At 39.9% G+C, this 23,654-nt stretch overlaps 1 protein-coding gene across 2 annotated transcripts in view; it reads left to right on the forward strand.

Moving 5' to 3' along the window:
* Window positions 1-2,167: 2,167 nt before the first annotated feature.
* ASNS (asparagine synthetase (glutamine-hydrolyzing)) overlaps window positions 2,168-23,654 on the forward strand; it is a 580,006-nt gene continuing 558,519 nt past the window's right edge. The window contains exon 1 of one of the 2 annotated variants that reach the window (XM_044066497.1): window positions 2,168-2,312. The gene's annotated coding sequence lies outside the window, so the exon portion shown is untranslated. Of the gene's footprint in view, window positions 2,313-2,343; window positions 2,364-23,654 lie in introns of those variants that run through there. The other variant, XM_044066498.1, reaches the window with a different exon arrangement.

The raw sequence follows: 23,654 nt of genomic DNA on the forward strand, positions 1-23,654 counted from the left end.
GGAGGTGCTCGTAGAAGGCATTTGTAAGGGTTTCAGCAGCGTGGGTTGTGGTTTCCACTGGCTCGGGGCCTTGAAGGATACCACTCCAGTCTTAAGAAGTGTGAAGTTTGCTTTTGAGAAGTTCTTCACTGTGGTCTTTTGCTGGGGGTGGGGCGGGATGTGGATCTCCAGTGAGATTAATTTATGGTCTGATCTCACCAATGAGGGATATACTTCGGTGTGGAGCATTTTGTCCCCATGTTTGTGATGATCAGGTCTAGTATATTTTCTCCTCTTGTGGGAATGGTGACTAGTTGTTCCATAGCATTTGAGTTTATGAACTCAAGGAACCTTTGGGCTAGGGTGTTGGGGCTTGAGTAATGTTCCCAGTCTACGTTTGGGTAGTTGAAGTCACCCAATATGATGGTGTTTGGAGAGACATTTATACTCTCCAGTGTCTTCAGGAAGGCTGTGTGGGTTTCCTGAGTTTGAGAAGGTGGTCTGTAGCATGTTACAAACTGTAGGGCAGTTTTACCTATGGTTAATTGCACCTGGATGGTCTCCGATGCTTCGTGCGTTGCCACTAACCTGGAGGTGTGGGTATCCTTTATGAATATGGATACTCCCCATCCTTTTGTAGTTCGGTCCGGATTTTGGGGCGGGCATGATATGAGGTATAACCTGATAGTGCTGGGGTGCTCTCAGGAGCCTTGAACCAGGTTTCAGTCACAGCACAAACATTGATGTTCTCCATACTGAGGAGGGCTTCGAGGGCATGCATCTTGAGGTTTAGACTTCTGGCATTGAGCAGTATTACCCTTAGTTTTTCTCCATTTTTGTTTTCTAGGGCGGTAGGTTTATCATTTGAGCCTTGCCTAAAAAAGGCACTATGGGGGTGGCAAGAGCCTTTGCCAATATCCGGAAGCCCAGGGGTGACAGTTGCAAGCCGTCCCTTGCGAAGCAGCGTGGCTTGTCAAGCATGTCATCCCAGGCAGACAGACTGTCTACTTCAAAGGGTCACCACATGCTTTACTTTGGTCAGTAGAGTGCACTGTTGTCACATTTATTTCCAGTTCCACTGGTAACAGTGTTTCTTTACATTTAAGACAACAAGTAGTTTACATTCATATTTACAAATGCTAGAATTCTGCATATAATTCTATCTGGCCAGGCTGGCTGCCTTCACATTTCTCTACCAGTCTTCACAGGCCCCATAGAAGAGCTCTGAGGGCCACATGTGGCCCACAGGTTGGACACATCTGCTCTAAGAGGTTTGAGTGGTGTGATTGTACAACACTCGCCCTTTGTCATAATGCCTCACAACACTCCTCTCGGCCCTGTGTGTGATAACTACTACCCTATCCTTTTACTCTTACCATGCCTCATACAAAACATGGGTTGCCACCTTTTTGAAATGCCCAAAGTGGGACAATTGTGGTACAAACATTAGATTTTGCAGGCCAAAACATACCCATGTCCAGTACAAAGGACAAAACTACATCTTTTTGCTTAAATAAAATATTCTTGTAGCATTTTAGTTGCTTATTCTGTTTCTTAAAACATTTAGGTGTTTCAGATACAGAATAACTGTTTTATGCAACTATTACATAAAATATAGGAAATAATTTTGCCCTGAAATCTCAGGACATTTGTCATTTTTGTATTTTTTTTTTTTGCAGGACACAACTGCCCAATAAGGGACTGTTCCTCGCAAAGTTGGACAGATGGCAACCCTAATACAAAGCATACCTTTTGAAATATTAAGTAAGGGCACAACATTTCTACAAAGTATAATAGCAAAATAAAGACTCGTTGTTACAGAACGTTAGTTCTTCGTTCACAGAAAAGACTTAGAAAAACTTTTCTCTTTAAGTACCTAGTCGTGTTCTTTGCTTTTCACTCTCTATAACTGGTCAAACCATGATAACAGTGAATTAAAGGAGATGTGGTCTCGCAAACAGTAGTACAGTTGTGTTATTTATTATTAGTATACACTCTATAAAATTCAAAAAAAGCCAAGACAACAGATGAAAGATAAACAGAAATAAAGACACCCAGCAACCGTAACCCCACACAAAGCCACCCTTGCCGACGGACGTGCCTCTGAAGTTCAAAATCTCATTTTGCTCTTCCGGGCTTGTAGGTGTGCTTTCCGCATGCGCAGTGCACTAATAGCGTGCTATGTTGAAAGGCAGTCTGTAATGCAATGTTCTGATGCAACACTATCGTTCTAGTACACGTGTGCAAAACCTTTTGCGCTGCGGTTTTCAGGCTGATTGCACGCGGAGTCTTACCTGACTTTTCAAAGGCTTGAATAATATTTATTTAAACCGGTAAGCAGCAACTTAGCAATTCTGCAAGTGCACCCGAGTCTTGCTGGACTGGTAAGGTACTGTAGAGGCTAACAAATAAATGCAGGTGATAGACAGCATGTTGTGAGAAAAAGTTGCCTTGTTTTGTTTAATAAAAGTAATCTGCTTATGTATGCGCATCTGTTGATGAAAGCAATAGCAGCAGTAGTAAATTACACTGACTTTTTTTTGTTTTGGTTTTATGTAATGTACAGCTTTGGGGTGGGAATTTACGACACAACTGTCAAAGTATTCTTTATTATGAATGTTTCTTATTTTGAGTCTTCACGTGTTCCCCAATTTTATACTCTAACACATTCCTAGCTAACTAAGATTTTTTTTTAAGAAATATCCATGGTAGATGTATTGAGTTGTATAAACTCATCAACAGAACTTTTTGTTAGTTTGAATTATGTCGTGAGTTTCCTAGTTAAATTTATTAGTAAGTGTTCCACGTAACGAGAGGCAGTACACAACGTAGTGGCTGTAGATAGTAAAGAGCCTATGAGTTCCAGTTTAAATGAAACGTCTTCAGTAGGGTTACCACCTGTCCCACTTTGCGAGGGACAGTCCCTCTTTGGGCAGTTGTGTCCTGACAAAAAAAAAAAAAAAAAAAAATGGCAAATGTCCTGAGATTGTATGAATTATTATTTATATTATTTTATGTAATAGTTGCATAAAAACATTATTCTGTAATAAAATAAACTAAAATGTTAGAAACAGAATAAGTAGTAACTAAAACAAAGAATAAGTTTTTATTTTATTAAAAAAAAACTACGTTCTATCCTTTGTACTGCCCGTGGGTATTGTGTCAGCTGTAAAAAAATGTTTTGTGTTGAAAATGACCCACTTTGGCCATTTGAAAAGGTGGCAACCCTAGTCTTCAGTTAAAAGTTAGTAATTTATCTCTCCTTTGTTAATATAGTAGAACACTGATTCTTGGAAACCAATACCCTTAGGAGATTCCCCAATTCCTCATCGGACACATACCACTTGTAACCTTTACCATCCATTTCATATGCCATGCAGGGAGATTGCATTTAAGGAAAGCAAAACTTAGGTTGCACTACCAATAGTGTAATATAAACTAACCCAACTATATTTTTGATTACTGTAAATGATCAGTTCTTGACTACTTTTAGTCTCTAAATAACACTTGTGCAAACTATGTGAATTTTAGTTGTTTAGCACTTTTCTGTTTTCAATTCATAAGATAAGAGAAAATAATTTAAAATAAAAGTAATATGTTTACAAGGCAGTGATGCACTCCTGATTTTACAGCAAGTGTTACTTAATGAAGTGTAGGCTTTGTCTACCATCCTTTTAAATATGATACCTGATCACCACACATTCTGGAAATTGTCTTGCATTATTGCTATTTTTATGTGTGATTTCTGAGCATTTGATACAAAGTGCACCCTGTTAATGTCAATACAGTAAAATGGAGTTCTGTATACTGAGCATGTACGTTGTACTATCACACACCTTTAATCATGATTTGACATGCTGTTTTCTTTATTTAAAAAGAATGAACTGTTTTTGACTCCAAATTCAGCCCCAGACAAGTGGAGTACCTCAGGGTTCAGTCCTGGGACCGCTCTTGTTTGGCATCTACTTCTCTGAAGTACAGGCTATTGCTAAGGGACTCTGGCTAACAAAGTTCGCAGATGACTGCAAACTGGGAGCCATTATTGAATCCCCAAATGATGTGGATACTCTACAAAAGGGCCTTACAGAAACAGATGCTTGGTGCCAGAGCCATGGGCTCAAGCTCAGTGCCTAGAAATGTATAGCTATCCCCTTTGAGAAAAAACATGTATCTGTGAATTACCATATAGGTGGCAGTACACTAAACACCGAAAGTGTGATAAGAGACTTAGGGACGCAGGTGGACAGTGGTCTCGCCTTCGATAACCACATCGCCACAACAGTCAGGAAATCCTTCTATGTTGCACACCTCATCACTAAGGGCTTTTCATCCAGAAAAAAGGAGGTCATTGTCCCACTGTACTCATCCCTCATTAGACCCATTATAGAATACCACGCCACTTTTGGTATGTACCTCTCAAAACATCTGCAACAACTGGAAAGGCCGCAGAAATACCTCACTAAAAGAATCACATGCCTAAAGCAGATGCCCTACGCTGACCGCCTTAAAAAAACTCCAGCTATACTCTCGCATATCGTCTACTCAGAGACGATCTCTGCTTAACATTTCAGGCCATGTCAAACGTAGAGCTGTTGGGCATGCTACACTTAAAGAAATCCCAATCCCTCAGAGCCACACGCTCCAGGGATCTAAACCTTGTCATCACAATAAACAAAACATGCTGGAGGAATAGGTTCCTGACCCAGAGACTCCCCAGACTCTGGAATAGATTGACCATACATGTCAAGCAGAGGGCCTCTTTGGCCCTCTTCAAAAGGAACCTTGACGATTGGATGGGAGAAAGGAAATTCACCCCGGAGTTCATGTCAGTCGCACTGTTAGACCGGGGTCCAGGGAAGTAAATAGTGTGTTAAGAAATAGCCAGGGAATTGTTATGACTAGGCTTGTATAGGCCCTAGGGCTGATAGCCTAGTACCAACCTATGAACCTATAAATGCATTACTAATACGATCATTGAGACATCTTGCATCATCTGAACATATTTTTTGCAGCAGTTATGTTACCATACCATTTTTATGTCCCCAATAATTATTGAAATTGGGATTGCAATATTCCTCTGTAAACTTTTCCAGCTCTATAAACTTTTGCAGGCTTAGTTAGTGTCAGAACTGAATTAGTCTCTGTGAAGTGAAATGGTCAAAGCATTTTTATCTTTCTCTCTCTTATATTTTCACTTTATAATCTCGAAATACTGAAATATCGAATTTCAGTAGCTTGAGACTATAAAGCCGAAAACCAGAACCGTGAAAGTCAAAACCATGAACGTAAACAAAACACTACACCACACATACAAACAGAAGTACACCTCCCTCCTGACACTGCAACAAAGCAAACAACACGCATGAATACAACAAAAAAAAACCTACCCTTCCTATAAGCAGGGGGGCAAACCCCATTGCATTCCCACACCCCCGCTAACTCGGAGGTTGCACTAAACACCGAAAGACAGAAAACCCACCACCACACATTCTACACCCCTCTTGCACAAACGCATCACATACATACAAACACCACCACTCTCAACACTGACACACTCACACTGTACCCTAACACACACCTAAAACTCCCCAACACGCTCACAAACACACAGACCCTCCCCAAAACCCTTAAAAAATATAACACTTACTTAATGTGCCATCAGTACCGCCGGTTCAGCATTTCCGGGTTCGATATTCTGCAGTTTCTTGCAACTGCACATTTGACAATTTGGTCTCGAGATACTGAAGTTCGACATTTCAGTATTTCGAGATTCAAAGTTTCTATTTATGTATATATCTCCTTCCTATCTTCCCGTCACTGTCAATTTCCCATCTGAAGCATACAAACATAATGATATTGGAGATATCCGGTACCCCAGTGTCAAACTTCTAAGCTTGAGACCCTGCTTGTTGATGTATTTGCTGTTGTCTTTTTTCCAAAAATGCATCATAACATTATTCAGTCAAGTACTTAAACAGTGTTTCTAATTGTTGTTAGAAAACTGTACATACTGTTAGTTGAACAGGACATTCCCAAGAAATTTCTCTGTTTTGCTCTGTATTGTGCATAGCAATGTGTGTTATACAGTTGTTTTTATATGTTTTTTTTTGTTGAGATTTCTTTTTCTTGGCCTCCAGTAAAAATGGGCTTCACCCAAAACCTCTGGATATTCATCCTTCTACTGTCGATTGTTTCACACACAATCCCTGGATATTTGGCCTTCTACTGCAGATTGTTTCACCCATTCTATCTCAAGTAAGAGTATGCCTGTCAGAACAAGTAAAATTAATATTTTGTTTTGTTCTATGAAATGACAGAAGCTCTGTTTTCTGAGAAAAGATTATAATAATTATTATTATTGATCCTTATTTCATAGAATGTAAATATACATTGAATTAGTTATCCTGAAGATAATGAACAAAGTACACAATTGGTAAATAAAATGTGCATAACATGCGCATAACTACATATGCATTAATGCACTTTACTGTGTATCAGTCTAAGATTTTTTTTTGGGGGGGGTGTAAGTCCTCATTACACTGACAACTAAAATCCCTAGTTAGGAGAAGTACATGGAATTTTTGCTTCTGCTCTAATGACAACTTGATTATATTCTGCATAATTACTATATTCTGCGTACTGAAATACATTCGTGCACAAGATCTCCAGTGGAAACTGCACATAATGCAAGTACCAAACTGTGACATCGAAAGCCCAGGACTTTGTTGTATTAAAAAAAAAAAAAAAAATTGTTGTGTAAAGCACCATATCTGAGTTCCCCTTTAAGATTTCAGCAGTAACAATAGGGTTTCAATAACAAAATGTATCCAAGAGTGCTATTCTACTCTTGTGTATTTCACTGAAGCGCAGTGCTAGATTTCTTTGCACATTTCAGCTCATTTAGGCCATAACATTTAAACCACAGTGGTCCCCATCAGTTGTCCTTATCAGAAACTCAAACTCCATATGATCATGTTTTTGAAAACTCGAAGCTACTGAATGGAGATACTGGTACAGTGATTATCTGGAAATGTACCCTTTTTCTCACTGTAGTGCGATCTTCTAGTTGAGATATATTTTTTATTTGCAGGGGGTGGGGATGAAGGAGGAGGGCTTGCTCCCCTGCAAAAATGTAAAAACAATTAGATTTTTGTGTTATGTCAGAGTTTTCAGAAACCCGATCATATGGTCTCTTCAGTCTTTTTTTCGAGTTTCTGAAAAGTTGCTCATCTGACATATATATATTTTTTTAAATGAAAAAGTATGATCTTTTCATTTTGCAAATAGAGTAAAGCTTCATTATGGCTCAGCAGTGTATTTTGGACCTTATGTTGTGTACTGGACTCCCAGTGGAAACCAGTTATAAGATGAAGGCCAGACTGAGATATTAAGAGTATGAACAGTAGGAATACAAAACGCACACAAAATCCGCGTTTCTTCCCTCCAGAAGACTTCACTGCATCTCAACATCGGTTTAACATTGCAGCAGATCTCCTTTGTTACTATATGATGTTTACGCCCATGTGCTTTTGGTACCTTTTTACAGAACACCATATATGAGTTCACCTTCAAGATTTCAGTATGACATTTTCAGACAGTAATGGGGTTGGTGGTGCTGCGGTAGCGTTGGCGCCTCACAGACGTTGCCCGTTCGATTCTCAGAACGTCTTCTGTGTGGCGACATGTGTGAACGGGCCTTCCTTCATTGAAGGTTGTGCGTTAGGCCCGGCAAGCCAACACGTAAAACTCTACTGCCAATCATTAGCGGACTGGAGTTCCGCTGTGGCGACCCCTAACCAGGAAAAGCCGAAAGACACAAACAATGGGGTTCTACTGTTAAAATTTTAAATGTGGCACAATATTGTGACCACATCATTTTTAGACCATTTTAGCCCCTGTAGTCTGAAATATGTTTATTTTTTTAAACTTCTGATGTAATGACAACTTCACAAAGATGTGGTCTGCATACTGAGCAGAAGTTAAATAACTTGAGGAGAACGTAGAATGTCAGACCGACTGTGAAGGCCTATGAAAGCCAGTTTTTGGTCCCTGTTGGTCCTGGTTCAAGATTTCATTATGAAGCATCCAGTTGGCAACAAGGTGTTTAGATACAAAAAAACTCTTTTTCTACTATTCTGTTTTTAAGGATTTCAGCGGAATACTGAATTTGGCTCCATTACTTAAACTGCTTCAGACCATGGCATGTTACAGCATAAAAATATATAGTTTTTGTAAATATATATGACATTTACTTATGATGGCCTGTGTAAAGTGAAGTGATAGATGATTTTCTTCTGTCATCCATTATTGATGCCACTGTCCCATCCTAGACATCAGGTTCACTCTGGTATCTGATTTATGTTCATGAATCCCCCTATAGTGGCCAGGTATAATGCCAGACTGTGACACCCCAAATTATTTGAAATACTGCATTTGGTACCTGTATATGATCCCAGTGTCATTTACCCCTGTGGCAAAGTGTTAGGTACCTCTAATAGGGCACTTTTTAGTATGAAACTCGCTCATGACTGACATTCTGCTATCAAGGTTCAGTACATTTCAACCCTGATTTATGCAGCATAATATTGTCTTTGTCGGTATCTAGAGTTTACCCTGTGTTCAGTAACAGAAAATTTGCTTTGTCTGGTGAAATGTTTGTAATTTTTTAACTTCTGAGTTAATAAAATACACTAGTCATATTTCATATTCCTCTAGTGGAATAGGGTGTAATACCAGACACTGACATTAAACGTCTATAAAACACTGTATATGGTTCCTATGTATGAAGGCATATATCAGTCCCCACATGAATGACCATTCATAATAAAAGTGTTAGGGAGTTGGATACCATAGTTCCAAATGCAATCATAACTGGCATTCTGCCTTCATGGACTTTACTGCATTTCAAGCCTGATTTACCTGTCAGTACTTTGCACTTGTCTGCATGGAGTTTTAGGCCTCCCACTGTATATCATGTATATAGTAACAGAAATGTTGCTTAGTCTACTGAAATTTTTATGATTTTCTTGCTTCTAGTATAATGCATTTGTTACCTGTGTCATTCTCATTTGACAGTTTATAAGAAAAAATTCAAAAAGTTATAGGATACTGTGGTACAAAAAACACAAAAATGCCTTTCTTCCATCAAAAGGCTTCACTGCATGTCAGTGTTGGTTTAACATAGCAGCAGATCTTCCTTATCGGTACACAAAATTTACATCCATACTTTTTCCAGTAATAGAAATGTAAATATTTCAACAGTTAAGGCAACAATGTATTATTTTGAATTTTATTATAACTTAGTTTACATGCATTTTGGATGTTGGCTTCCTTGTCTCTCCCAATCGAAGATCACATAACTCTGTTAATGGAAGTCTAATATAATGATAGGCCTTCACCTGAAATCCTGTGAAATGCTGCATTTCAAATTTGTAAGTGGCCTTTACATCAGTTCCCTTATGACACTTCATAGTATGAATGGTAGGCAGTTGTATTTAGTAGGCATAAAATGTGTTTAGAACTGAAATTTGTCATTAAAATTGTTTGTAAAAAAATAATTTACTTTATCCCAAAATGTTTTAAGTAAGTGAAAGTCAAAAACAAATCTTGCCAGTCTGCCTTCAGATCTAATTTGCACCTCCAACATCCAGTTGTTTAGGGGTCGCCACAGTGGAACTCCAGTCCGCTAATGATTGGCAGTTGATTTTATGGTGCTGAGTTGCCAGCCCGATGCCCAGCCTTCAGCGAAGGCACGCCCATGTTTACCAGATTGTACCAATTGATGCCAATAAATTAAATCCTTTTCTTTTATTATTTTGATTGTGGCCATATCAAAGGTATTAATATTATTGTTAGTACAGGCAGTAAGGTATAACAAAAATGCCCTAGCTTTAATACCTGGGTTTTTGTTTAGATAATTGAATACTTATAATATATCTGATATAAATATAGGCATTATATGTTTACTGTAGATCAGTGTGTTTGTATATATATATATATATATATATATCTTTAAGAAGCTATGTGAGGGCTTGCACAAGTGTATAAATCACAGAAATGAGACAAGCAAAACACAAGGTAATCCAAACCAAGGCAGCTGTTCAGTCCAGGAAACCACCAAAACCACACTGGAGTGAGAGCTAGTAAAGATGTGCAGCAGGTAAGGGTGATAAAGGATAATGAGGGAAACATACTCACAAGTGAGGAGAGTGTGTTGAGCCGATGGAAAGAGTACTTTGAGGGGTTGATGAATGAAGAGAATGAGAGGGAGAGAAGGTTGGATGATGTGAGGATAGTGAATCCTGAAGTGCAGTGGATTAGCAAGGAGGAAGTAAGGATAGCTATGAAGAGGATGAAGAACGGAAAGGCTGTTGGTCCAGATGACATACCCGTGGAAGCATGGAGGTGTTTAGGTGAAATGGCAGTGGAGTTTTTAACTAGATTGTTTAATGAAATCTTGGAAAGTGAGAGGATGCCTGAAGAATGGAGAAAGTGATTTGGTTCCAATTTTTAAGAGTAAGGGTGATGTGCAGAGCTGTAGCAACTACAGAGGGATTAAAACTGATCAGTCACAGCATGAAGTTGTGGGAAAGAGTAGTGGAAGCTAGGTTAAGAAGGGAGGTGATGATTAGTGATCAGCAGTATGGTTTCATGCCAGGAAATAGCACTACAGATGCGATGTTTGCTCTGAGAGTGTTGATGGAGAAGTACAGAGAAGGTCAGAAGGAATTGCATTGTGTCTTTGTGGATTTAGAGAAAGCATATGACAGGGTGCCTAGAGAGGAGTTGTGGTATTGTTTGAGGAAGTCAGGAGTGTCCGAGAAGTATGCAAGAGTGGTACAGAATATGTATGAAGGTAGTGTGACAGCGGTGAGGTCTGCGGTGGGAGTGACTGATGCGTTTAAGGTGGAGGTGGGATTACATCAGGGATCAGTTCTGAGCCCTTTCTTATTTCCCAAGCTTAATTCATTTTTTAATATTGTTTGTTATAAAGTTGTTAGATTCATTAGTTATAGTCATTATGAAGTGGAGGAGATATATTGAATGCACAGTGGATGCGTACAAAATATGGATGTTTTTTCCATGGTTTTTCCATGTTTGACTCCAGATGTAATTTTTATTTAATTTTCTCTTTTTTTCTTTTTTTGCACCTGGAGTATTTCAAATGTTCTGTAATAATGCATTTAGTTTGATCATAGTTAAATATTTATTATTTTACTAGATTTGTGAATAAATGTTGAACGCAAGTGGTTACTAGAATTTGATGCATTCCATTAAACACGGGCTATGAACATGTAAATGAAACCTGCTAATGAGATAGAGAGATTTCTGTTTAAATGTATACTATCACTTTAAGTACCAATATCCAAACTGTTTTACTGTTTTAATTGTATAATTATTTTAATTGGATTATTTTAATTGGATTAATTAAGATTGTGTCTTAACTATAAAAAGAGAGTAAGAATTATTTTTAGTTAGATCTGATGAAGCGTGCATGTAGCACGTGAAAGCGCTCATCTCTTGGTTTTTATCGAATAAAAGTTGGATGGTAACAAGAACTGTGATTTTTTCGTGGTGTATTCTGCAGTTTATCTTTCATCTGATTTTTTGGCCTTGGCCGTTTTGCTGTTGGATACTTCAGGAGCTTTTGCGATATTATTTTTCCACATTATTTGCAGTGGTGATGGGCAGGTTGACAGACGAGATCAGACAGGAGTCCCCGTGGATTATGATGTTTGCAGATGACATTGTGATCTGTAGTGAGAGTAGGGAACAGGTGGAGGAGACCCTGGAGAGGTGGAGATAGTCCTGTTGACCTTCATTCCTCTTCTCTCTAGAGCCTAAGACAGAATATATGTGTGTGAATAAGAGGGAGGATAGAGGAATGGTGAGGATGCAGGGAGTAGAAGTGGTGAAGGTGAATGAGTTTAAATACTTGGCATCAACAGTTCAGAGTAATGGTGAGTGTGGAAGAGAGGTGAAGAGAGTACAGGCAGGATGGAGTGGGTGGAGAAGAGTGTCGGGAGTGATTTGTGACAGACGAGTACCAGTAAGAGTGAAAGGGAAGGTCTACAAGAGGGTAGTGAGACCAGCTATGTTATATGGGTCGAAGACAGTGGCATTGACAAAAAGGCAGGAGTCAGAGCTGGACGTGGCAGAGTTGAAGATGTTAAGATTTGCAGTGGGTGTGACGATGGACAGGATTTGGAATAAGTATATTAGAGGGTCAGCCCAGGTTGTAAGGTTTGGAGACAAAGCTGGAGAGGCAAGATTGCGTTGGTTTGGACATGTGCTGAGGAGGAATGCAGAGTATATTGCGAAAGATGCTAAGGATAAAGCTGCCAGGTAACAGGAAAAGAGGAAGGCCTAAGATAAGGTTTATGGATGTGGTGAGAGAGGACATGCAGGTGGTTGGCGTGCCAGTGCAAGATGCAGAGGACAGGAGGAAATGGAAACGGTTGATCTGCTGTGGCGACCCCTAACGGGAGCAGCCGAAAGAAGAAGTGAGAGGTTAAAATTTATTAATCATGAAACAAAGATTTAGCGCTTTCGTAAAAAACTTCATCAGTATCATCATACACTTCCATGTTCCACATTTAAATACCCCACCCGTAATCACACATCCAGTAAAAATCCCCTGTCATTTAAACATTTAAATCAAACAAATAGATGCAACAAAAGGTAAGGTAACCCAGAAATATGTATCAAATGTTCATATATTGATTAAATGTTAAAATTTGATATAAAATAAGTGACAAAAATATTGTACCTTTTAACCACACAATATAGTGAGCACCACTTAAAATATACAAGTCTGAAAAGTTACACTACCTTGCTATTGAAATTCAGGGGCCCCTCTACACTATGTATGATTTTAGTTTTTAAAAACACAGGTAATGGACAGACTTTCATTAAGGCCAGGGGGGATAGTGGCATTGAGTCTCAGTTTCCAGCTTAGCTCTCTTGCCTCCAATATATCTACCCACAGTCCACCCCTAAGATCTTTTGCACTCGTTGTAGGACAAAAAAATCCAAAGCCATGATCTCTATTATCACTGACATGTTTGGCCAAGGCATTTCTTATGTTCCCTTTCTTTATGTCCAACCTTTGTTCATACAAACATTCTCTAAGCTTCCTCTGTCTTTCCCACTTAAAAATGTTCACATTTTTGCCTTATGGGCTGTGGTTGAGTGGCACATTGAGTCTGTGGGCTTACATGTCATTTGGGTTACGTTGGGGGGGGTGGAGGTTGCTTGCATTTCTGCTTTGGAGGTCTCTGTTGCTTGCAGATTATTATTGAGAGCCTCTGCGAATGTTTGTGTTTCTATGTGTGGATTTTGGTGGTGTAGGTTTAGTGAGACTATTGTCATGAGTGTGGTGTGGTGCAAGTGTTTACCTTCTCCTCTTGACTGTCAAGTTCAGACTTGGTTGGAGAGAGCATTACCTCCAGTTTGGCTAGATAAGTGCATCTCTCACAGGTTGTGGTGTTGGGTGGTAGAAGGAGAGGGTTGTCTGTGTACATGGATCTTGTAGATAGGCTACCTAGTGCTTATCACTCCCACTGATAAGCGATAAGCTAGAATGCTTCCCTTCAACACAGGCTTGGGGCGTGGGGTGGGCTCAGAAGCTTACAGATTTGCTGTATCCAGGACTGTTTGTATCTGGGCTAGACTAGTTACAGGAAAGATGGGGAAACAAGCGCAAATGCAGGCTTTTAAACTAAAAAGTTGAAAGAAATGGAAAAACTGCCCAAATGGCCAATAAACTACAATTTCTGGGCCACAAACGTCTCTTGTGGTAGAAGCTCAATGCCAAAAAGTGTATCGTCATCCCCTTTGATAAAAACTCTGTACCCATGAACTACTACATAGCTGGTAGTCTACTTAATGCTGAAAATGTGATGAGACCTTGGGACACAGGTGGACAGTAGTCTCTCCTTTGATAATCACATCGCCACAGTGGTCAGGAAATCCTTCTATGTGGCTCATCTCATCACAAAAGGATTCTCATCCAGAAAAAAAAGAGGTCATTGTTCCCCTCTACTCATCACTCATTAGACCCATTATAGAATACAATGCCCCTTTTGGTATGTACCTCACAAGACATCTACAACAACTGGAAAAACCACAGAAATAACTCACAAAGAGGATTACTGGACTCGAACAGATGCCCTACGCAGACAGTCTCAAAAAACTACAGCTTTACTCCATTGCATATCGCCTACTCGGGGCGATCTCTGCCTAACATACAAAGCTAGGTCAAACCCAGAGCTGTTGGACATGCTCCACTTAAAGAAATCCCAATCCATCCGAGCTACACGCTCTAGGGGCCTAAACCTTGTCACCATAATAAACAGAACATGCTGGAGGGATAGATTCCTGTCCCAGAGACTTCCCATACTCAGGAATGGACTACCTATCTATGGCAAACAGAGCTCCTCATTAGCACTCAAGAAAAATTGGATGGGAAATGGGAAATTCACCCCAGGGATCACTTCTGTGGCTCTGCTCGACAGGGGCACAGGAAAATAATTTTCTTGGATGGCGAAAGCCAGGGTACATTTTTTGGCTAGGCTTATATAGGCCCTAGGTCCAATAGCCTAGTACCACCTATGAACCTATAGGCTACCTAGTGCTTACCACTCCCACTGATAAGCTAGACTGCTTCCCTCCAACACAGAAAGACTGTGGGGGCTCAGAAGCTTGCAAACAGTCCTGGTTACAGCAAATCTGTATTTGGACTAGACTAGTTGCAGGAAACAAGCTTAGAATTTCTTTTTTCTGGAAAGGGAAAAAGGAGAAACAGAAGATAAAAATTAAGGACCTAAGTGGCTTGCCCTTCACAAAGAAGAATTTATTCCATTTTTGTATGAGACTGTTCTAATGATTTAAGACATTGTTATAATGAATAGTAATTATTTTACTTAATCTAATCCCTAGATATTTGATTTTGTCATCAGAAATATAGTGGAAAAAATTTTGTTTAAATTCTTTTTATCAGAATTTATAAGAAGCAGTTTTGTTTTACTTTTATTACATTTAAGGCCAGAAAGGCTCTGAAAGAGCTCAATTGATTCTCAGTAGAGCTGTTAATAAATTATCATTGTCATTTAAAGTTGGCAAAATGTCATCAGCAAAGAGCTGAACCTTCATCTCTAGAGTGTCCCTAATTTGTATACCTTTAATGGTTGAATTTACCCTGAATCACTTGCAATGGGTTCTTTGACCAGTGCAAACAGTAATTGAGATAAAGGGCATCCCTGCTTTGTGCCCTTAGTAATTGCTATAGAAATAGAGAAGTAAAAACCAATTGTAACATAGGCTAAGGAATTTTCATTAAGTGAAATTTACTAAATGTATAAAGTTTTATGAGAATCCATATTCCTCTAGAGCCAATATTAAATAATTCCAATTAACTGAAACAAATGCATTGTTTATATATCTAGACTCACAAAGGTCATATTTCTCTTTGTGAGATTTATATAGTCAAAGAAAAAATATTGTAATGTTGTTAGTATTTCTACCTTATATGAAACCAGTTTAATCTTCATTTGTTAACAAAGGAAGTAACTTATCAATCTGCGTGAATTGCCAAGAATATTTTATAGTCAACATTTAAAAAAGAGATTGGTCTATCAGCAGAAGATTAATTTGCACTTTTTTTCTGATTTCTAAATTGGAGATATTGCTGTATATTTCCAAGAAGGAGGTATTTCAAAGCCTTCCTTTGCAAGATTAATACCTTTAACAATAGAACTAATGCTTCTTTGGTTAGTAATTTAAACATTTCTGGAATAATGTCTATACCGAGAGCTTTGTTAAGCTTTAGTTTATTAATGAGATTTGAGCTCCGTCATTATTTATCAGTTCATTTTTTATATGCTGTTCTAATAATTTAATATTTTTCTTAAAGGATCTTATGTTAAGAGGTTCTGATTTTGTACTTTGCAAGTTGATATTATGAAAATGTATTGTAAAAGCTTTCAAAATTCATTCTAAATCTGATACTTTTATCCTGGTGCCTGGAATATCTACTACTTTTATCTGATTTGCCTTTATTATTGCGACGGCCGTGCACTGGCCCAGCAATCAAGGAACCTCAATCCTCACCACTAACACCAGTGAGGGGTGTCCATATTGGGAAAGGATAATAAATACACACACAGTAAAGTACAATTTCCCTTAAGAGCACACACAGATAAGTCAGTCTGGGGCTGGTTTCTCCTTTTCTCTCCAGGTCCCCAGTAAGACTCCATACTGTCACAGCTATAGGTTCATACTAGGCTATCTGCCCTAGGGCATTTATAAGCCTAGCCGGAATGTGTTTGGCTTTCGCCACCCATTTTAAATGAATTTTGCTATGCCCTTTTTCGAGGTTAGTATACTCTGCCTCTGTCTAACAGTGACACAGAAGTGATACCCTGGGTAAACCTACAATCTCCCATCCACTCATCAAGATTCCTCTTGAAGAGAGTCTATGAGGGACTCTGCCTAACCTGGACTGGGATTTTATTCCAGAGTGAAGGGAGCCTCTGGGTTATAAATCTGTCCCTCCAGCATGTCCTATTTATCTCAGTGCTGAGGTTCAAGTCTCTCGGGCGCGTAGCTCGATGGGATTTGGATTTTCTGAGGTGCAGCATGTCCATTAATTCCGGGTTGGACATGGCTTTATACGTCGGGCACAGATCGCCTCTGAGCAGGCGGTATGCCACTGAGTAGAGCTGGAGTTTCTTTAACCGGACAGCATATGGCATCTGTTTGAGCCCTTTGATCCTCTTGGTGAGGTACTTTTGGGGTCTTTCCAATTGCTGCAGGTGTCTGGTAAGGTACATCCCAAAAGGGGCATTGTACTCAATTATGGGCCTGATGAGGGATGAGTAAAGAGGCACGATGACCTCTGCTGATCTAGATGTGAATCCCTTCATGATTAGGTGGGCTATATAAAATGTTTTTCTAACCGCTTTGGCCACGTGGTTGTCAAATGAGAAATTGCTATCAACTTGGGTACCCAGGTCCCTAATTACTTCTTCCGTACTTTAATGGATTGCCACCTATTTGGTAATTTGTGGGCACTTTGTTTTTGCCAAAGGGGATGACTATACACTTTTTAGCGTTTAACTTGAGGCCATGGCTCTGGCACCAGTTGTCTGTTTTTATGAGGCCCTTTTGTAGGATGCTTGTGTCAGCTGGAGAGTTGATTATGGCGCACCATTTGCAGTCATCTGTGAACTTGGTCAGCCACAGTCCTTCCGTGTTAGCCTGTACCTCCTGAGAAATATATACCGAACAAGAGAGGTCCCAGGATTGAGCCTTGTGGGACGCCACTTGTAACTGGTTTGGAGTCTGACATGGCTCCAGCAATTCTAACCATGTGGGCTCTATCCTTGAGCCAGTTTGCAACCCATCTAGTGACATAGGGGGTTATATTTAAGCTGGTGAGCTTATCTATAATGCTCGAGTGGGGTATTGTATCGAAGGCTTTTGCAAGGTCCAGGTAGGCTGTGTGGACGACCTTCCCCTCGTCAATGGCCTTGGTGACTGTTTCAAAGAAATCGACCAGATTTGAGGCAGGATCTGCCCTTAACAAAGCCGAACTGGGTAGGATCCAGTGTCTGTAGGTCCCCAATATCTTTATTTATGAGGTCCATGATGATCCTTTCCATAGCTTTGCAGACGAAGCTAGTCAGGCTTATGGGGCGATAGTTTCCAGGATCCGTTGAGGCACCCCCTTTGTGGAGAGGGACCACTGTTGCTGTACGCCACTCTTTGGGTACATATCCTGTAGTAAGGCTGAGATTGAACAGTAGTTTTATGTTTGGGTTTAGTTCTTCTTGGAGTTCATGTAGGACGCAGCCCGGGACACCGTCTGGTCCCATTGATGCTGTGTTTTTTGCTTTGGAGAGGGCGGCTCTTGCCTGAGCATCTGATATGTCAGGGGGGCAGCATTCTGCTGGGATAGATATTTGTCCTTTTGGTGGGGAAGAGGGGGAGAAGTTTGCGCTGAACCTGTCTGCTAGGATATTGGCAATGTCTTTGGGTTTGGTGTATTTTTTGTCATTTTGGACTAATTCTGAGCATATCTGGGAATTCCCACCCAGGTTCCTAACATAACTAAAGAAAGCCTTGTGATTATCCTTAGTGTCCTGTGCAATTTTTCTCTCAAAGCTGACCTTAGAAGATTTTATGAGTGCCCGCAGTTTTTTGCTAATACTGATCAGAGATGCCTTCCTTTTTTGGGATTTTGCTCTTATCATGTAGTAGCTTCCTCCTTCTATTGTATAGTTTGTTTATGGCTGGGGTCCACCAGACAGGACGCCTAACCTTGGAGGATTGGGTCTTGGTTTTATTTGGGATTGCATGATCCATGCTTCCTGAAGGTGTTCATAGAGTGCGTTTATAAAGGATTCTGCGGTCTGGGCCGTATTTTCCACAGGCTTGGGGGCTTTGAAGGATTCCACCTCGGTTTTGAGGAGCGTGAAATTTGCTTTAGAGAAGTTTTTCACTGTGGTTTTCTGGGCAGGGGCTGGGGTCAGGATGTGAATATCTAGTGAGATTAGTTCATGGTCTGATCTTACCAGTGAGTGATACACTTCTGGTCTGGAGCATAGAGTCCCCATGTTGGTGATGATCAGGTCCAGTATGTCCCCTCTTGCGGGAGTGGCAACAAGTTGTTCCATAGCATTTGAGTTTATAAATTCTAGGAACCTTTGGGCTAGGGTGTTGGAGCTAGAGTAATGCTCCCAGCCTATGTTAGGGTAGTTGAAGTTGCCCAATATAATAGTGTTTAGAGAGACCTTCATATTTTCCAGTGTTCTCAGGAAGGCCGAGTGGGGTTCCTGGGTTTGGGGGGGTGGTCTGTAGCAGGCTGTAAACTGGAAGGCAGTTTTACCCACTGTTAGTTGCACATGGATAGTTTCTGATGCTTCGTGCTGTGCCACCAACCTGGAGGTGTGGGTATCTTTGACGAATATTGATACTCCCTCTCCTTTTGTGATTCGGTCCAAATTTTGGGGCCGAAAAACATGGTATGAGGTATAACCTGGTAGTGCTGGGGTGCTCTTGGGAGCCTTGAACCAGGTTTCTGTTACTGCACAGATATCTATGTTCTCCATGTTAAGGAGAGTTTCGAGTGCGTGCATCTTTAGGTTTAGACTTCTGGCGTTGAGTAGCTTTACTTTTAGTTTCTTATCCCTTGTGATATCTATGGAGGTTGGTTTGTCTTTTGAGCCTTGCCTAAAAAAGGCACTATGGGGGTGGCAAGAGCCTTTGCCAATATCCGAAAGCCCAGGGGTGACAGGTGCAAGCCATCCCTAGTGAAGCATCGTGGCTTGTCGAGCATGTCATCCCAGGCAGACAGGCACTGGATCCCCTTTGAATGACACCAATACTTAAGCCAATTTTTTGAAGTTGATCATCTTGTCTTCATATTGTGGCATCATTCTTGGTGAGGGTAAGATGCTACTCAAGGTCAGGGTCATACCGGCCTGGGCTACATGCTCAAAGAGCTCCTCTGTCTCTCTTCATGTAGTGCAGGGAGGTACGTCTCGGGTCATTCACACCAGCATGGACGATGACTGAGTCATATTTGTACTTACCTTGGAGTGACCTGAGTGCTTGTGTTATGTGGAGGATCCTAGCGCCCGACAGGCAGCTCACAGTGACCTTCTCCTTGTTCAGCCTGGTGAGCGAGACGTCAGTGTGCCTGATGATAGTCACCTATTACAAGTGTATCAGGTGTGTTGCTTAGCCTTAAGGGCTGTGACTGTTCGGCACACTGGCTTTGTGAGCTATGTGTTGCACGTGTTTTGTTTTGGGGTAGCGGTTGCTTGGGTGTCTGCTTTGGAGGTCTCTGCTGCTTAGGCAGATTTTTATTTAGAGCCTCCCGAGTATGTTTTTGTGTGTTTATGTGTTTGGTTTGCTGTCGTGGTAGGTCTATGTGAGACTGGAATTGTAGTGAGTGTGGTTTCCTTCTCTTGACTTGGTTATGCCAGTACTGAGTTGAGAGAGCTTATCCTCCAGTTTAGCTATATGGTTGCATCTCTCACATGTGTTGGAATTTGTTGAGAGGAGGAGAGGGTTGTCTGTATACATGAGGCAGTTATAACATTGCCTCAAGATTCCCAGATTCACCAGCTGGACTGGAGAGAAGATTGACAACTGACCTTTGGACATGCTAGAATAGTATTGGGAATTCCTTTATAATTGAAAAAAAGGGCCAGTGGGAAACAAAGTACTTAAGGGGAGTTTGTGAGGGTGTAGTGCTTTTAATTTTTTAGTGCTGACTTATATAATTGCTTTAGTGAGCAATGCCAGGCTTTAGAGTGGGAATAGGGTGTTTATTATGAGAACTAGATCAGTTCTAAGGGAAAAAGTGAAGAGCAGACTTTGTGGAGCCGAGAATGGTTTAAACCCAATGATGTTGCACTATGCGCAAAATCGTGCAAAGCCACGCTAAAACGGGTTTTATACAGGGGGACTTAAAAGAGTTAGAAATTGGCCCAAAACGGCCAATAGACTACCAGATTCTTGTGCTGGGAACACTCCTCCAGGGATAGATAGTCTGCTCCAAGCTCCCGACTGCCACTGGTGAACAAAGAAGCCTCCCTTTATCCAAGAAATTAAATGGTCGACACAGGAACTTTCCAAAAGTCCAGAATACAGCAAAGCCTGTATTTGGACTACTCTAAGTCAGAAAAGATGGGAAACGAGGATAATTTTTTTTTTCTTTTTTTCAATAAACAGCAGGAAAGTGCAATAAATATGTAACACAGGCTGGCGCACTTGAGTGTGTAGCCTCAACAGATAAATGCAACAAATAGGTCAAACTTTAAACGTGCAGGTGCAAAAACAACTTTAAACAGTTTAAAACAGTTCAAGAAGCAGAATTACTTGCAGTTTAGCTAGATCGGACAGTCGCCCAGGTAGTAGCAGGAAAAAAAACACTTTTATCAGGTTAGCAAATGCTCTTTTAACCTCTCTGCTGCTAGCACCACTCTGCAGGACCACAGGGAGCTTGGCTGAGTAGTAACAAGCGCAAAAACCGTGCCAAAGCGGGTTTTATACTGGAGGACTTAAAATTGCTAGAAATTGGCCCAAAACGGCCAGTAGACTAACAGATTATTGTGCTGGGAACTTTCCTCCAGGGATAGATAGGCTGCTCTAAGCTCCCCACTGCCACTGGTGAACAAAGAAGCCTCCCTTTATCCAAGAAAGGAAATGGGCAACACAGGAACTTTCCAAAAGTCCAGAATACAGCAACGCCTGTATTTGGACTACTCTAGGTCAGGAAAGATGGGAAACAAGGGTCCAGATCTCAGCCTAGTGGACAAGCTAAAACCTTCAACGCATTCAACCAGTGCTTTGTGTCCCTGCCCAAGTAGCTGACACACACGCACTTTGAGATGAGTCGTATGCAACCACACAGACACTGCTGGGGAAGGCTGGCACAGGTTCTCCAGCTTTGCTCCTTTTACCCTGACTGTACGGTAGTACCACTTGCCACCACCCACTAATATTCATCAGCTACTAAAAGGCCCTTACGAAAGGATGTCCAGTTATACTGTGCAATATTATTATCCAAATGGTAAGTGCAACTGAACAGTCAAGGCTTATTTGGAGTGGCTTTGTACAACATCACTAAATACATGCAGTGTACTCTTGGAGTTTAAATTATCTCTGCACAAAACAGCCACAGTTTAATAATAAATAAAAACTCAAGACAATACTTCTTACTACACAGTGCTAGTCGAGTTCAGACACAGGAAAAGGCATACAGTAATACAGTAGAATAGTTCTGGCATCAATACAGAAAAGCAATTAGTCTAATCTTCCTGTTTCCTAGCTATAGTTAAGAGAAAACACAGTCCTAAAATAACGTACATATAGCACAAGACCGTGCTGGTGATGGATGTTTTCAAGACAAAATGCTAAATACTCTCATTCTTTCTGTCCTTAAATTTAATAACAGTACCACTGATTCATTTCAAATGACATAATTTCTTTCTGGTTCCCAGGCTAACAGAAACTCAGAGGTTAATGGTCCTTTTGATCTTGCAGCTGGTCAGGAATACAGAGCAATAAAATAAATTATACATGTAAATTCTAGCCATTAGCTCTGGCCTCAAAACAATAGACAGAATGCCTCTGTGTAGACATCTCGGCTCCAGGTTTTCGGATGAAAGAATTTCACAATGCTTGACTTATCTTTCTTACCGTAGAGTGCACTGTTTTTTTCAGTTCAACATCTAATACAGTTTTTTTCATATTTAAGAGAACAAACCTGTGGCTTACATTCATATTTACAAATTGTGGCTTACATTAAAATTTACAAATGACAGAATTATCTACAAAATTCTATCTAGCTAGGCTGGCAGCCTTCACCTATCTTCACAATTATCTTTTTGATTCTGTTTGCTATTCTTTTCTGGTTCCTAGGATTCATAGAATAAGAATTGAGTTTAATCTTTTCCAGATATATCCTAGTTTTATGATGCAATATTTTAAATATTGTGTATTCATTTTTCCAGCATATTAACTAAGTGCTATAAAAATCTTTATTTTGTTGTCTTCTCTTGTTTTGCCATATAAATATGACTTCAGTCAGTCCTGTACACATATCCGATTGTATTCATTGAGGTTTATTTCAAGAAAGGTGTGTATTTCTTTAATATAAAATTCATTGAAATCTTTTAAATTTGTTATACAGAGGGTATTCTAGTAATGGCTATCATTTGTCTTGAATATACTTCTAAATCAAACTTATTAGCATTGTGATTTGAAATTTCTGAATCTTTTTGACATTTACTAGTAATATTTTGGACAACTAATCTGGATATTCATTTTGTAAACTGTGTTCAGGCTGTGCTTCTAAGTAAAAGAAATGAAGTGGCAAGCCAAAGTTTTGGGTAATGTTTTTCCTTTTTATGTATTGTTATTTTTTTGTATAGTAACATTTCAGATGTTAGGAAGATCGTTTTCAGGGACAAAAAAATGGGTATTTTAGTTTTTGTGTTATAAAAAGCAAAGCGCATTTGATTTTTATGAATTGCGTATTCACCTCATGGAAAAAGCATGAAAGTGCATGTTTATTGTGAAATTAATCTAAAGACGTTCTCTTTAGTTTGAGTCTAATTTGAGTGTACTTGTACAGAAGATGTAGTTGCCTTGCATCCTGGAATATCTCCATGACTTTGTGCAATAACACATACATTTTACACATCTCAGACTGTTGCCAATCCCTTAAACATTTTCTTCAGTGTTATACTGTCACTTAGAAAACATCACGCCTCTAATAAATTCTTGACCTATACCACACCCTTTACTCTAGCTATAGTGCCAACATTTGGTACTTCCTACCCTCTTCCTTTTGATAGATCAGCAAACCTAATCCTTTTTCAAGACCTTGTTAGTCATATTCCAAGAATAGTTGGTCTGTTAAGTAATCTTCTCTGTTAATAAATCTTTTTCCTGACCGTCTCCACTTTGTCTACATTTTCTTTCCTTATGTAGTAACAAAGGACCTTGCTTTTTATGTATAACTACTATACCTTTCATTAATCACCTCCCAAGTTCCTCTGACTGTCTTACACATTTTACTTAATTTTAGCCTCAACTCGTTGTGTGCGTTTGCAGTGTGATGTGCTCTTCTGAATGTGAAGTGCTCTACTGTCGTTTGC

Source organism: Protopterus annectens, chromosome 3.part1 (genome assembly GCF_019279795.1).
Source record: "Protopterus annectens isolate FY-2018-M chromosome 3.part1, PAN1.0, whole genome shotgun sequence".
NCBI lineage: Eukaryota > Metazoa > Chordata > Ceratodontiformes > Protopteridae > Protopterus > Protopterus annectens.